Raw genomic sequence first — 16,668 nt, 5'->3', positions numbered from 1 at the left:
GAACATTTGAAACCCACAGATAACTTTGGAAAAGCTAAAGGAGTTGTATCCTGGAAGATGTGGGAAGGAAGAAAGGCCTGTAATTATCTTGACACTTTCTAGCAACACAGGGTTTAGGCAGTAAAAAGAATCAGCTTGATTGATAGAAAACAGCTGAGATGGAAATAGAGTCCAAACTGTTCACCTGATTCAGTCAGGTGTTTAATGGGTAATCCCAGTACCGTTAGGCCAAGCTATATCCAGCATAGACTAGGGTCCTGAGACACTTGTTTTAATGGCTTCCCAAAACCATGGGACTTCCAGTTCTTCTACCTAATTTAAAATATTTAAAAGATAATGCAAGTTAGGAGAGTAGTTCTCCAAAACTATTGCTGGAAGAGAAGCACAATTCCTAAGTGTAAATACTGTACCAGGTAGGTTGGTCTGTTTTCACGGGATATGAAGCTCTCTGACACTGATTACAGAGGAAGTTGAGGGAAATGAAATATCAGTATACCTCTGATATGCATAGAGGACAGGTCTTGGCTGAGAAAAACATGTTCACTGAGATTGCAGGTTTCTAAGTAGGAAAGTAAATCTTAGAAGAAGGAGGGGTTTCTGCAACTAGTTTATGGAAACAAAATGATGACACTTTGGAGAATCTAAGGAAAGACACCAGACAGGAAAAGAATGAGTTGGTACGGCAAGTGGATCTAAACAGCTCCTGATCCATAAGGAATTACAGTAAGTTAAAAAAAAAAAAGTTAAAAGTTGCAGAGGACTAGGATTCAGGCACTTTGGGTAGCTTCTTATCTTACAGTGACACTGACAGTCAGATCATGAGGACAGAGAGGCAGAAGAATTTGAAATAACAGAATAAAACATCTAGTGAAGGAGCTATCTTCACTTTTTCATCTTCTTGCAAATTAAGTTTTTTTTTTCTTTTTTTTTTTTTATTGGTTTGCTACCTTTCAAAACATAACGTGCAGAAAAAGCAGACTTAACTAGATTATTTGATTATTATTTTTCAATTTCTTTGCAAACTAACTTGCTATGGCAGATAATGGTCTGCCTGAAAATCTGTTTTTTCAGTCCTCTGACAGGAGCCACAGTGAAATTGGGAGAGGTCAAAAGAAGTCAGCTGCCATTTTCACTACCATTTTTTATGGAAATGGGCAACAGATTGGTGAAGACATTGTGAAGGCTCTAAGGCAATCACTCTTTCAATTTGTCCAATATTAGTTTCAATAAGAACCGAGAACAGAAACAATTGCCAGCAGTCCCTAGTTGATTTGTTAAGATTCACTCTTGTCCACTTCAAATCACCTTTGACATTTACGAGCTCAACTTTGCAAACATCATTTGAGAATTATTATTTTATTTGATGCCTCTATTATGCTTGCGCCTAAGCTACCACAATGCTAAAAGTGATGTATAGGTATCAAGAACACCACTTTTTTTAACACATCTACTCATGGAAAAGAAGGAAGCTTTTGTTGTTATATACAGAACCAATACGTCCACCATTACACATGCAAGATATATTAGTTTGAGAAGATTTATGTGTATATATCCAAAGTGAATTTGAAAAAAAGAGAGATCCAATTTGGAAGACATTTATAATAAGACTACCATATTGCTAGCATATTAGCCTTCCCCTCTACCTACTTTCCTGTAGAAAAACTATCTTCATAGAGCTCACAGTGTATTACAAACAAAAAAATGCTAATAGAGAACATCTAAATCAGTCTAGGTTTTCATTCTTTGCAACACGCAACAGGTTGCATGTAGCTCTCCACTGCAGAATCTCAGGAGCAAGAAGAAAGATAAAACTGCAAAACACAGTAAATATGGTATTGACAAATAGTCCTGGAAGAGAAACTCTCAATGTGATTATGATTCTAGTGCAGGTACTTTAGAGGCTGGAAGGAAATATCTATCTGGGTGAAACAGTTTGTGAGATCATGACCAAGACAGAGAGAGAAAATAATATTAGTGTGGGAAAGGTGCTGTTCAGTAACTAGTGCATATTCTTGCAGAAAAGATGCCACTTAGCCTGGAGCAAAAATTGTACAGCACGAGCATTCTGCCTACTGTCCATGAAAATGGAAAATCATTTGAACGCAAATGACAGAAGAGTGGAACAGGCAATGCTGGGGACCATATTTAAGGAAATCTGAACTGCTGTGTGGGTTTGGTAAAGCACAACATGTCTACAATGGATTCTGTGCTGGAATGCAGAGATAGCCAGACTGGCTTTAAACAGTTGGGACCCCAGACAGGTTATGGCACAGGTCATCCTACATGTAATTAAAAGAAAAAAAATACACTCAAGGAAGGAAAGTTAGCATTTTTGTTAGGGTTTGCACATAACTGTTACAGAAGAATAATCTTGTAGGGAGTGCTCCTCTGTGAGAGGAAAGTTGAAGATGGAGGTAAGCCAGAGTGACCAAAATTTATAAAGCATGTATAAATAAATTCTGGACACCTTTAGATTATTAAATCTGACATGCCTTGCAAGTACCTAATAACAATAACTTTTAGGCATTATGAAAATGCTTACTTGCAATTGTTTTAGCAGAGTTTTTGTCTGTGTATGTTTAAAAGAGAATTTAAAAGTTTATTCAAATACTATAATGTAAAAAGTAAATAAATCTGAAGTGTGCAGAACTAATAGTAATAAAAAGATGAAGACATTTCCTCTCTGCTTGATTGGGTGCAGAATAGCATGCTTTAAAGAATAAACCGTCAAATACTCAGTGTGCGTAAAGCTTTTCTCATTGGTTGCAAGTAAGCTACAAAATTTCCTATTGACTTCACTGAAGAAGGATCAATCCCACTAACATCTTGATATTTGCTCCCACTTACCTTTTTTTTTATTTTTTATTTTATTTGCTCCCATTTACTTTTCACTTGTGACTTTAAAATATAAGTGACAATGAAGCATTGTCTCTATAGTATATAAATGGGAGCTTATTTCCTGCATTTACTCTGGTTTTCTTAGGGGAAAGGGGATTTACAGTTAATAACAAATCCTGTTCCACATTTGGATTATTCCTGTGTACGGTAAAAACTCCTTGAATTTCAAATAATGCCAATTTCCATTCCTTCAGCTGGAGAGGCAGTGGGGACTCTGGTGCGTGCTTTTTATCTCAGAATTGTAAGTGCTGTGGTAAAGGACTCAGCCATAAATAATCTCATGTGTCACCAAAGCTGGTGATAAGCAAATGCTTGCGGAAAAGCCCTGCTCCCTAATCTTCACAGACCCATCACGTCACACTGAGACAGTCTCCACAGCAGGTGAGTTGCAGTGACCACATGAAGGTACAATGGGTATGGCCATCCCAGTCTTTGATCCCTTTGCATTGCTGTATGGAAATAGCATGGAAATCTTCACCACCCTCGACTGCTACCAGTAATCGATATGGGCATATGGAGAATGATTTAAGTGATTATCAAAACTGTTTTTAACAGTATTTTATCAGATGGCAGCAACTTTCAAAAAAAAAAAGAAAAAAGCTGAACAGTATCAAACTTCCAACCCAACGTTACATAATCAGACAAATACAGAGAAACATGGTCTTGATTTCTGAGAATATATTTCTAATAAAAGATTTTTTAATAAAGGAAAATGAACAAGAAGAGTATTTTGAAACTTCAGCAAGAGAATTTATTTAAAAATATGACAAACTTGGATATAAGCAGAAGTAATGTTTAGTTTGTCTGCTATTATATTCTTTTTGTTTAATGTATTTGCCAGGTTTCTTTCTGGGACATCCATTATTACAGTATGCTAATATTCACTTAATCCTACTACAACTAATTAAATGTCCCCCTTAACAAGTCTCTTACTTTCTGCCTACAGAATTAGACCTAATGAAATATATCAATGTTGAAGACTCAAATGATGGCGGTCATTTTCCCTACAAAAAAATTATAACCAGTAAAGATCACACACGTAACATTACAGTGACAACATCTAGAGAGTGGGAGCAGCATGGTAATGATATTCAAACAGGAACCAGCACCCCCTCAACCCTGGAACCATTAATAACTTCAGCTGGAACAATTGACAGAGGGGAATGAATCATTCCCTTTGACGAGAACAAAACTATATTAAAATGTAATAGTTTATTAAACAACTGACTTTGGAAGTTAAATTACTAAATTGTATCTCCATGGGTTTTAAGAAGTACTGTCTGATCAGAATAATGGATTGCCTACAAACTTTTATCTTAGCCATCGCCTCCAGAGTTACTGTACTTAATTATTTAAACATTGTATTAATGAAACATGGTATACTGGTAAGAAAACTACTTTTATCACCATACATGAAAGACAAAAAATATTTGTGGTTTACACTGCACAACTGAATTTGCATCTTCCTTGCACATAGTAAAAAAGTCCTCTTTCCAGCTGCTCTGCCTGCAAGGATTTGCAGAACTAATTTAATGGCTAACATTTTTTCTTGATGATATTATTATTATTATTATTATTATTATTAATCCAGAAAAGAATCATTTAAAATCTTTTGGTGCACCTGTTGCGCTGCATTATGACCCACCTGTGATTTCAATTTATGCCATATGAGAACGTCACTGGAGCATCAGACTGTGTCATGCACAAAACTCGAGAAGTTTTGGAAACTGATGCTATATCACATTTTATAATGGATATCTGTACATATAACATATATGTTTCTATACATAGAAACAAGAGGGCTATTTAAAGTTCTAAAAACAAGGGAAAATAAAATAGATATGACATGAATGAGGTTATGTAAAACCATTCTTATTTCTACATATGTCTTCTGGGGTATGAAAACCTCTTCTGAGCAATGAAGACTGCTCCTCGAACTATTGAGAATTTAGTAGCAATTGTAGATTGGCGTCTTTTTGTAGTGGAGCAGCCACAAGGGGGGAGTAAGACACATTTTTAAGTGAGTTTCATCTGTTTGCCACCATTAAGAGGAACATCATAAAATACAAAAACTTGGAAAAAATCCATATTCTGTGGGTATAGAGTGTTGAGATGAATGCTTCTTCCTCATCTCTACTCAGAGTAATAGTTTCTCTCCTGTCACTTGAAACCTCTCCCCCCAGTTCTTTTCTGGTCCTATCATCTTCTACAAATGCCATCCTCCCTTTCTCCTTGACCAACTGTCCCAAGAGGGATAAAAGCATTTGGCAAAGTGCTCTGGAGCACAGGAAAGACCAAAACTTAGGTACTTAAATGGAAAATGCAGAAATGAACAAAATATTAATCATTTGAGCTTACAGTTAAGCACCTTTGAGAGTCCTTAAGAAGAGAGACTTGGCTTGGAAACCTGCAATATGAACACACTCATTGAATAATCATGTTTTGTGGAAGGAGATTTCAAATACATTGCAGAATCCTGTACAGAAGACTGAAGCAGTGTTTCTTTTTTTCTGTTCACAAGACATGACAGAATATCCCTTTGCAAAGCACATTTTGCAGTCCTTCAGCCTCTTCATTGGAAAAAAATGGTGACAATCATTTTTCTCTGCCTTGCAATTGTATTGCAAAAACTAATGATGACAATGTTCTGCAAGAAATGCTTGGAGAGTATTTAAAATGCTAGAAATGCTAAAAAGTAATTCCTTAGTTTCCTAAGCAGTACATTAAAAATCTAACTGCTATTATGTAGCAACCCTTTACAGCCAGAAAAGCAGATGCACCCTGGATTAAAACAAGTTCTTCTCCCTCTCCCTCTCACCCCCCCAAAAAAGGAAACAAACAAACAAAAAAACAAACAAAAAGACACCAAGCAAGCAAACAAACAAACAAAATACCACAAACCAATAATTCACAATTTTCTTAGGGAAGAAACAAAAAACACATGATCTGAGTTCTGCTTGGTGGTAGTAAGGCTTCCAGTAATGTATTGCGTCCACTTTTTCACCACTGTCCTTAAAAACAAATATGGACCAAGAGCAGAGGTGAGAAGAGAACAATGAAACCGATCAGAAAATAAGACCTATGAAAGAATGATGAAGGCAATACAGCTGTTCTGTCTAAAAGTAAAGAAGACTGGGAGAGAAATGATAGCAGCTGAGAGATATGTAAGAGAAGGAGAATTATCTGTATGACAAGCCCAATGTGGATAGCACAAGAAGTAAATCTTGAATCACAGCAAGAGGGATTCAGGTTCGACATTATGAAAAAAAAAAAAAAAGTCTAATTGTGGGAAAAGCTAAGCACTTGAGAAGAACACTTACCTCACCTGGTGAGACTGTGGGATCTCCACTGCTGGGAGATTTCAAGAACAAGTTAGGCAGATAACTGTCAGATGTGTCCAAGGTCCTGCCACTTTCTTGGACTCACTGATGAAGAGAGTCCTGTTTCCTGTGATTCTAAGTTTCACCATCCAGTCTGCACAGACAGTGAAAAATGATTTATTTTTTTATTTTTTATTTTTTGGTGAGCTACAGAGACCAGACACTTAATGTGTGGAAGCCATTAATGAAAAACAGGCTTAAAGAATCTTCCAAAAATATTCACCTGCATTTCAATGTGGGAAGGCAATAACCTATTGCTGAAGGAATCCTGGTCTACCGACAGGAAGAGGACGAGGAAATGAATTCTCCTTGGAAATTTCCTTCTGTGTGGTAGCCAAGCCTGCAGGATAACTTTCCCAGAATTGTTCTCCCTCCACTTACACACAGCTGTTGGAAAGGAGCTCTCTGAAGACTGCACAGATGGTAGAAGGGTCAAGATGGTGGTGAACTCATGCTCCAGGAGGAGTATGAAGCCTCACAGGAGGTGGTTCTGTCATATTTTTCTGTGTGGGAAAGGGTCCCATCTGAGGATGGACAGGTAGTTGGTTTTTGGGGAGTTGTAAGGATACTGGATGTCACCGCATAACCAGTGGATCCAGGATCATTAGATTAGTGTACAGTTAGCCTGTACACTGAGAGTGGTTATTTATCCAGAATATCTAGATGGTAGCTCATTGCTCTCACTGAATTGTTGAATGCCTGGAAATATCAAGCAAATGATTGCTGTCTATGAGTTCTGCTTGGGTAAGAAAAGGAAGATCTGATGTGCTTTTGGAAGGTCAAAGAGCAAACTGACATAAGAGCCAGTGCCTCCACACAAAGTAATGACTGTTGGTTTCACAGACCCATGCTATAACCACTCCTGTGCTCTTAGCAGAACCACAACAAGGACTTGCTTCTTTATCATTCCCTTCTTAGTGACCTCAGACTGGAAGATGAGCAGGGCTCACAGACAAAATAAGGATGAGAAGATTTATATTTTGAACGGAAAAGGCAGGAGCAATACAGAGAAGAGGTGAAATTCAGACAGGTGTTTATATTTTTTATACTTCTTGTTCAAATGAATCCTCAAATACTTGTGGCCTTGTAGAACTACAGCCATTGGCCTGTGGCTAGCATGAATATAGTATAACCTTTGGTGTAATCCTTTTGAAGAGGCTGCAGAAAATTATGTTCCTTGATCACATGAGAAACTGGATCTAAGGGTTTCCCTTCATCAGCTCTCTTAGTTTACCCACGTAATCAATTCCTGGTGCCAAGAACTTTTGTCTCTTCTTTGTCTTGGTGTCCTTCGCATAACTGTTTCTGTCTTTGCTCCTATTGTCTTAATTCTCTCCCTCTTTCACTGAAGAAAAAACAGTCAGTTTTAGCAAACAACCTACAGCCACTGTTTTTCTCACTACAAAACCACACACTGCATTCATCATGGGTTATGGTTACACATTTGCAGGCAGAGTTTTTTTGAATGCCTTTCAGTATAATAAATTGGGAACACAGGATTTCAGAAGACTTGGGTTCTGTTTGTCAGTGCACCACAGTGTTGATGCTTACTTGAATGACTACTGCAGGAGAACAATGAGTCACCCAGCAATGAAGATTTAAGGCCATGTTATTGACAGTTGCCTTTTAGAGCATTTTGTTCTTTGTGTTCTGGAGAACACACACCACTTTGGGAACCTGCTGACGGCCAGTCCTTTATTTGGGAGAGGGAAGGTGTGATATTACACTTCAGTTTTATCCAACTTGTCCTCCAAGTGGTAAATATGTGTGTGTGGGTATGCACATATGCAAAGAAAACTTAAAATAATTTATGAAGGAATTACAAAATCCAATATGCCATAATCTTGCTTACTAAAGTACAAAAGAAACCAAAAACTCCTCCCACATGTTAACAGCTAAATATTAGTCTACTTGAAAATACAACTGTGGGAAAAAAAATAAATAAATAAAATTGCACTAACAAACTTACACCACCGTAAAACAATGTACTCGAGGACTTCAGCAAGATAAGCTACTTGTAATAGTCTCTTGTTTTGCCAACACATTACTCTATGAGAGAACATCTGTAAATCCTGATGTAATAACTTACTTTGGATTAAATTCCATTCAGAAAACTTCCTGTGCTTTCAATAAACAATATGTAAATACATAGCATACAACATATCTAAGTGTTAGGAAATGGGGTTCAGCTTTCCATCTGCTGTTGAAGCTGAGGAAGTATTCATCTATCCTACCTTTCTTCTGACTCCTCTAAATCTTATGACCCTGTCGGAGGTACCCACAGCTCCCCTTAATTTTCAGTTATCTTTAATCAATCAATTCGGAAAATAAATTTTAACCTGGAAACAGAAGACATCATCCAAATTAGAATGGTGTTTAAACAAGGTGGAATTAGGTAGAATATATGGTTTAAAACAGACTTCTTTTTGTGCTGACAAAATTTATGGCCAAGAAAGCTGTAAAATCCTTCTCTCAAGACAGTTTTTCTACATTTGCTGCCTGGACATTTGGTTTTGCATTACGGTGAGATGAGAGTTGGTATGGGTAAATTGTGAAGTGAAATATTGATTCTCATCAAAATTATCTGATGGAGGCAGCTTAAGAGTATCATACTGATATTGTTAAAAGTAGGGTTGACAATATAGAGTATTTAGCAGCATTAGGGTGGTGTAGGAATATTGCACTGAGAGAACACTATTTCTTAATAAAGACTTACCATTGCCTTTGAAACTGGAGGGTAAATTGATGCATTTATCTCACAGAATTCAAATATCACATAAAGAAATATCTTCAGACATCACAATAATATCATTCTTTGTGTATTTTCTAAGGAGGCCTGTCCCCTGAATTGTCTATAAACCAGCATCTTAACTCTCCCCGTAAATGTTTTCCCCAAATTCTCAAAGGAAATAGGAAAAGAACTCATTAAAATTACATAACAGGCTGGTCTGGAACTGACAAAACCAAGAATTTCACCATTAAGATTGAAACTCCATCTTTCAGACACCCTGTTGTGCTTTGTTGCATTTTAATAAGTGTTCACCTGACCCTCTGCCAGTTAATTATGGGGATCTTCAGAATTTTGTTCTGTCCCCCTTGCTCTTCAATGTGCTTCTTTGCTTTTTTCACTTCTATTTTTAGGGACCTTAACGTGAGCTATCGTTGCTAACCTGATAACACCCAGATCTACTTTGCTCTTTTAGCTGATCCTACTGAAGCAGCTTTTAGTCTTTTCATCCTACGTTCCTAAAGTGCAAATTGGGATCTTAACTGAATTGAGAGAGAGAGAGAGAGAGAGAGAAAGAATCTCAAAATTAGATCCTCTTCTCCCTTTTTGCCACTAACCTACTAAAAAGTAGCTCTAAGTTTTCAGTTCCATTAGATGAAAATCTGTATGCTCTTTAAAGTATGGATAAGAGTATGGGTGTACTGGTGGACCTCATTTAGACTTTTTTTTTCTTTTTCCTTATCCTTTAAATTTACTTATTTCTATTCACTTTGGGTTTCTCATGTAAATATAAGAAGAGATTGAGAAGACACCATAAATCTTCCCACAACGTTTTCTCTCTTGTCCCTATTTGAAGGTGTAGGAATCTCCTTTTATTACCTCCCCACCAAAGAACAATGCATATATCCAGGAAAATTTTAATTCAGATGAGAGAGATGAAGGGGAAAGAAATATGTGGAAGAAAATATTTCCTAATACCTCCTGTGGCTGCTCTTTGCAACAAGAAGATTTTCTGGGTTACTCCTGAAAGAAACATAGGTTAGAGAAGGTAAAGGGAATTAATTTCCTCTGAAATGTAATCTGTCACCCATGAGGAGACATTGCTTTGTCTGGTAAAGTAAAGGAATCTCAGAAGGGGACAGTAGAAAAGTTAGAAGTCATAAAAGAAAAAAAAATCAAAAGTATGTGATCATTTGGAGGTTCCTTGGTATGATGGCAGTAGAGATTTTTCAAAACGCTGTAGACAAACATTTACATTTTTATACTTCTATGAAACACTCATCAGAATCTTCTCAGATGTGTCCATCACTAGAGAAATTTAATGAATACTATTTTACTAGTGGAATTTTCCCACTGAATGCAAATGATTCCAAAAGTTTATATTCAGAATGTCTCATGCGTTTCTTTGTTAGACAGCTGGTAGAGGGAAAGGGTTGCAAAAATAAAGAAAATTATATATAATGAATAACCAATTGCAGTAGATGCTAGGAAGCTAAACATATTTTTATTGTGAGGACATAATGCTGCTATAACCTAACCTTCCCCACCCCTATAGAGTAAAGAACATTTAATGAAGGAGAGGATGCTTTTATTAATCTGTAGTCCATTTCTGTGCTATATAATATTCATTAGACTAGTAATTTCTTCCACCCACCCCTTATTTTGTAGATGAAATTCTTTTTCCAACATTTGGTAAGGAAAGACCATTAGTTAACTAACACACATTATTTATTTTTGCAATATAATCATTGAAGTCTTAACAAATGTATATGCCCTAACACATAGGAGGTCATCTTATATTTTGTTTTGAGAAAATCTTTCAACTTGTGGATTATCAAGACTCAAAACTTCTGTTCCTTGAACATATCTAAAACTGTGGATTCCCTGGGTGTAGCTTAATTTCAATAAAGTCATCTCAGTGGTGTATTTTCCACTACGGTGTATATGTCACAAATAACATGATTTTTGATTTTCTGGTCACTTTTTTTTTCCTTTTTTTTTTTTTTTTTTTTCAGTATCCAAACTCTCTTCTCCTCTCCCTGCTCAGGAAATAGTAGATTATTGATATAGTTGCTGGGCTAAGCTCTTTGGTTCTACCTCTACTCCTAAACAAATTAATGCCTGCCTATTAGCTCTGCTTCTTTAGCTTTGGTCCAAAGCCAGTTTTCTGTTTACACTCAGCTATTTGATCAGTTACTTATATCATTTTATTAGATTTTCTTTAGAAATGAATTGTAGGAAGAACATTTCTTTAGAGTGGAGAATACCTCTTAAATACCTAAAGCTGAGAAAAATATAAATTTATTTTTGTGGTCAAGAAAGACAACTTTCTGAAAGCCTGAAACATTATCTAATGAAAGTTTATGTGATGGCATTTATTTTTACAACATACTGTTGCTCCAGTGAACTTGAACAGCAAGTCTGTGATTAATATTTCTCTCTTAATCTCTCTCTCTCTTTTTTTTTTTTTTTTTTTAAATATAGTTTCTAAGGAGACTACTGGGTAAAAATATCCCAAACCAAACCAATGCTACACTTCACCTCTTTTGGACTTTGAACACAATTGGTTCATATGCTTACTTATTGACAGGATATTATTGCTTTCCTTTTATATGTAATTTTACAGTATCTGCTTATAGTCAACTGCCCTTTGATATGTAATTTTATAATATTTGCTACCCGTTTCTCAGACCCTTTTTATTGGTGCTGGCTAAATCAGGTGTATAATGCATCAGTATGAGGAGTTTGAGTGGAACAACACTCAGTTGTCCACTAATTCTGCTGATTGGTCCCAAGTCTAGCCTTATGAAAGATTTCTGCCCCCTTTTTCCAAAATTTTGCTGATTAGTCTGACCTGGCTTGGGCAAGGGGCTACTGCCAAATCTGTAGGCCCTGATCTTGCAGTCAAATCTTCATATCTGGGATGACACTGACCTCAGCAAGTTTTTAGGCAGACAACTATACATTTGTTCCAGGAATGTTTCTATCTGTTTCTACCGGTTGCTGAGTTGATGAGAATTTCCAAATATCTGGAGATAAGCAAATACACCAATCATACAGGTCCTCATCTTCTATATGGTCACAATAACTGTATCTGTCCATGTATCACTTGTACACCCCAGGGACCCTGGTGACAGTGTTCTCCAAATATATATATATATCTCCCCATATAGACACAGTTATATCTGCATATGTATATATACTGTCATCATATAGTATATTTGCACAAATATACATACAAATATGTATTTATATATATAAAATTAAATATAGGTCTCCTGAGTGCATTCGTCCGGTTCCATATATTCCGTGTTGGAGATAATCTGTTTTCTCCCATAGGATTCTGGACACAGGTCTGACTTGTCTCAATCATGTCACCTCATTCAGGTAAAGCATAAAAAGTAAGAGCAAGGTCAAAGAACTGAGAATAATAACGAACTTTCCATTAAAAAAAAAAATAAGAAGAATACATATGTCAATATGCTAGATTAATGAGTACCCTGGGCTTTTTTACAATTATAAAGTGCAAGAAGTAGCTGATTTAGGATTTGGGTTCTGTTTCTTTTCTTAAACACACAAATATAAATAAGAAGAAACACTGATAAGTCCAGTGAGTGCAGTCTTATTAAAACTATCTAAGAATGAGGTCTTTCTTCCTGGACTTTGGACTAATATTTTTATAGTTTTCTTTCTGTTGGAGTGATAAATGCAAACCAAACTTCCAAAATCCATTGCCTGTTCTTTTACTGATCCAGAAAATGACCGCAAGACATAGCTCTAATAAACCAATCTAAAAAAGGAACTCTGATCTCCTAAGTCCACTGAAATAATGTTTGCATTAATTTCTGGTTGTAATAGCAAGTATGTAATTAATAGACTATATCAAGAACTGGGAGTGTATTCTTGAGTTTACATTATTTTCCTTTACTGGAGTGAATATCTTTCTTTTCAAAAAATATTTAATTCCTGGAAATAAAGAAACAGTGTTTCTATTAATTTCCTTGAGTATTTTATATAAAACTGTTGCTTATTTTCAAGCGATTCATGGGTGTATATATATATATATATATATTTTTTTTTTTTAATACAGTTATTGACATAATGTAGAACACACTTTGTGCAACAAAAAGACTGCTAGGACTGTGAATTTTATAAAGGAATCAGGATACTCTGGGTACACTGTAGTACAATACCTAGAGTTTAGTTTCTTTTAAAACTTATATTTAACTGATAAAGTGGAATTATGGTAAATTCGAACTTGAAACTCATTTTTATAAACTTTGATTACATTACAGAGTTGGTGACTTGGAAAACATCCCAATGATACCTGAGGGGTGTAGAGAGAGGATTAGATATACTGAGGAAAAAACACACAGAAGTGATCATTTTCCCACTGTATCCATTTAAAAAGCTATAGTTCTTGTTTCTTCCAAATGTAGCCTCTTTGCAATTTTCTTACTGCCTCAAATTTGTTAAAAGGAATGTGACGCCACTACAAATAGTTTCTTTAAAGTCTCCTCAAGCTGCATTTCACTTTGTAAGCATCTCAAAACAACTCAGTATGCAGGGCTAGATCTTGCCCCCTCCCACATTCAGAGAACTCTGCTGGAGTTCACTCTGGTTAATGCATGCAGTTGAAACTAAGCTTTGGCCTACCCTGATTTACAGGAAGGCCAGTGGGGAATCTTCTTTTTACTTCTCTTTTCTCCAAACTTTTCTTGGACAAGCCTTTGCCCCTCCAGCTGCCACATTTCTTTTTCGTTACTACTATTATTGTTATTACTTAATTTAAGGGATATGAGAAGAAAATGAATTTTCAAGTCCCAGACCTCTGCTCCATGAAGACCCACATGGTTATGCCAAGGGCTTGTGCCACAGGACAATTCAGAAAGTCAGAAACTGAAATATGAATTGGGTTGTAAGACGAAAGCTGGAGTAACATATAAAATCTGGAATCAAAAATTGCTAAACTGAACAGAAAGTGTTATAACTGACCATGTATTTCTTTAAGATTTTGCTGAACAAGTTGCTTTTATTAATTTTACCTGCCACAAAGGGATGTTGCATACAATAGTAATTTTGTGTTTGTAAGTCACCTTGAAGACATAAATTCCCACAAAGTGTCAGCACTCTATATAATATGGTATATATATATATATATATATATTTTGGTTAAATTCTGGAGGTAGAAAGATTGAATTTGTCTATGGTGTTACAATTGTATTCTAACTCAGTAAGGAAAGAGAATAATACATATAAAAATGCATAATAATCAAAATTAAAACAAAATAATAAAAAAAAAACTTTTGCCTTTTGTTTCAAGTAAATTTGATGCTAATTTTGTTTCATGTGACAACCCCTCCCCCCCCAAAAAAAAATCAAAAATCACAGACAACAGATAGTTTCTTTGGCAAAGAAACACACTTAGAAGAGAAAGTTCCCATCGAGAGGAGTCTTGCAGGCATCCTGTTGCCCTGTCCAAAAGCTGCTTCAGAGGATAAAACAGTGGTCATTTCCCCAAATACCAGCCCTCCTCTGATAGATGGGGCAGCAGCAGCAAGGAGTGTGCTGCACAGTCTCTCCTGGAATGCTTTAGGCTTTAGGATAAATACTAATATTTAGACAGAGGAATATTTACGGATATTCCCCTAGCCAAATGCTGCAGCTGTAAGTGTAGATGGCAAAGCTGCATCTGAAGATGGCAAAGCAGCCAGACCCCTTCCTAAGGGTGTTTTTTTTTTTTTTTTCCTTTTTTTTTTTCCCTCTGCTAACTAGAATGGGTGACTGCTTTTCTGCCTAAGCAGCTCTAAAGGGCTATGAAAACTGAAGTCCTTCAAAGCTGTTAAAGGTTTCCTCGGATTTACAATAAAATTCTTCATTACAAATCTCCTAGTAAAATCTCTGAAGCATTGCAAGCAGTACTTACATAATTGTCCATTAAGTCAGTATTTGTGTATTCAACACCTAGAAAATAAGGAAAGTGAATGTGGATAGGGAAGGAAAAAAAGGCAGAGGAGGAAACGGAAAAAAAAAAAAAAAAGAAAAAGAAAAAGAAAAACCCTACCCTCCAACAGCCATGCAGCTATTAAACATATGCCAAAGTAAACAATAGTGTTAGGGTCTGCCATAGCTTTGCCCTGCAGGTAGACGGCAGGCGGCACAGAAGGAAAGCAAATGGAAAGGAAAAGAGAAAGACAGTACAGGATGTGGATGAGATGCCGAGCCCTGAGAGCATGAACGGCCTGATTGTGATCCTCAAGTCACACCATCAGCCATGCAAAACAGGACATACCTTTCTGGCTTGCTGGTTCTGTCGGCTGAAACAAAGCAGTCCCATTCTCAGCGGGAGGCCAAATCAAAATGAAATTTTATTTAGTCTGCACTGTCCCCAGATTGGGTTTCAGAATGACTGCTTTAGGAGATAGCATGGATGTGGCTGATGCATGCTTTGCATATGAAACTGCAATAGAAAAAAAAATCTACATAATCAAAAAAATCTGTGCTGTGTGTATAGCAAAAACCCCTGGACGTTAGTGAATCAGCTACAATGGATGTTTTAAAAAATGACCTTTCTGAATAAAATGCACATTTGTGTTCTGCAATACTATTTGCAATAAATATATTATAGATCATTTTGCATGTAATTATTTGGAATCTGCCCTGAGAGACTGAAATATAAAATCTTTTTTTTTTTTTTTTTTTTTTTTAATCACGGAGCAGAATTACAGTTTGGAAACAAATGCAGAGAAAATATCTATCTAAAGAGGATTTCTCTGTCTTGCAGTGGCTGTTAGTGATTGAACCTCTGAATCCTCTTCAATTTAATGTTTTGTTTAAGTCCCTTCTTCCCTTCTTCCCAGAGTATCCAATGGCCTACTGCAGTAAAGAACGTTTTTTTTTTTTTTTTTTTTTTTTTTGTACCACTGATCTAATTCATCCCACCTTGCACTTTTAGGAAAGGATCCATTCTTTGATTACACATTTAATTTTCCAGGCTGTTAATAAATAAAAAAGATCATCAACTAATAGCATTTTCAGCAGAAGTTAGAAATAACTTACAAAGGCAAGGAGTAGTCTACAGAATATGCAGGGCATACACCATGTAATGCCTTTGTTGTCAGTTATGCTGCAAATGAGATTTTCAAATAGGATTTGAAATAGAATAGGCAGGACAGTGATCAACACAGTGCAACATCCAGGAAAGAGAAGTTGAGCACAATGTTCTGTAAGACAAGGGGGCAGAATGGAGTCTGTTTGTAAATACCTATTATTATCCAAAGAAAACACTTATCACTGCTTGATTTTGCCACACGAGCCACTTGGAATAGGTGATACCAGTAATTTTGTATGTGCACGTCTGTGTGGGCATGGGTGTTTGTATTTATCTGTGTGCAGTGCATGTAAGGCTGTAGTCTGTGTACATATCCATGTTTGATGGTTACACTGTAAAAGAAAGCCAAAGGCAGAACAAACAATGCACGTTTTCAATTGACAGATATTTCTATGCTAAAACAAGCAGTGCTAATACTGTACTCTATAGCATATGGGCAACCAAAGAATGGGAAGGAAAAAAAAAAAGGCACCATAAAATCTTTAAGAATGTAAAGGGGATAACTATCCCAAATAAACAATACAGATAAAAACTTCCAAGAATAATGAGAT

The 16,668-nt window shown here is 36.2% G+C and overlaps 1 long non-coding RNA gene across 2 annotated transcripts in view; it reads right to left on the bottom strand.

The window, feature by feature from the left end:
• The window catches only part of LOC106041635 (uncharacterized), a 124,135-nt gene that overhangs the window by 107,361 nt on the left and 106 nt on the right, over positions 1-16,668 (bottom strand). Inside the window, exons 1-2 of one of the 2 annotated variants that reach the window (XR_007157669.2) lie at positions 15,299-16,668; positions 14,933-14,970 (exon numbers count right to left, since the gene is read on the bottom strand). The exon at positions 15,299-16,668 is cut by the window's right edge and continues 106 nt beyond it. This is a non-coding gene — a long non-coding RNA (uncharacterized lncRNA). The remainder of the gene's footprint in view (positions 1-14,932; positions 14,971-15,298) is intronic. The other variant, XR_007157668.2, reaches the window with a different exon arrangement.

This window comes from Anser cygnoides, chromosome 1 (assembly GCF_040182565.1).
Source record: "Anser cygnoides isolate HZ-2024a breed goose chromosome 1, Taihu_goose_T2T_genome, whole genome shotgun sequence".
Classification (NCBI taxonomy): domain Eukaryota; kingdom Metazoa; phylum Chordata; class Aves; order Anseriformes; family Anatidae; genus Anser; species Anser cygnoides.
Note: the sequence above shows the minus strand (reverse complement) of the source record. Positions and strands in the feature narration are given on the sequence as shown.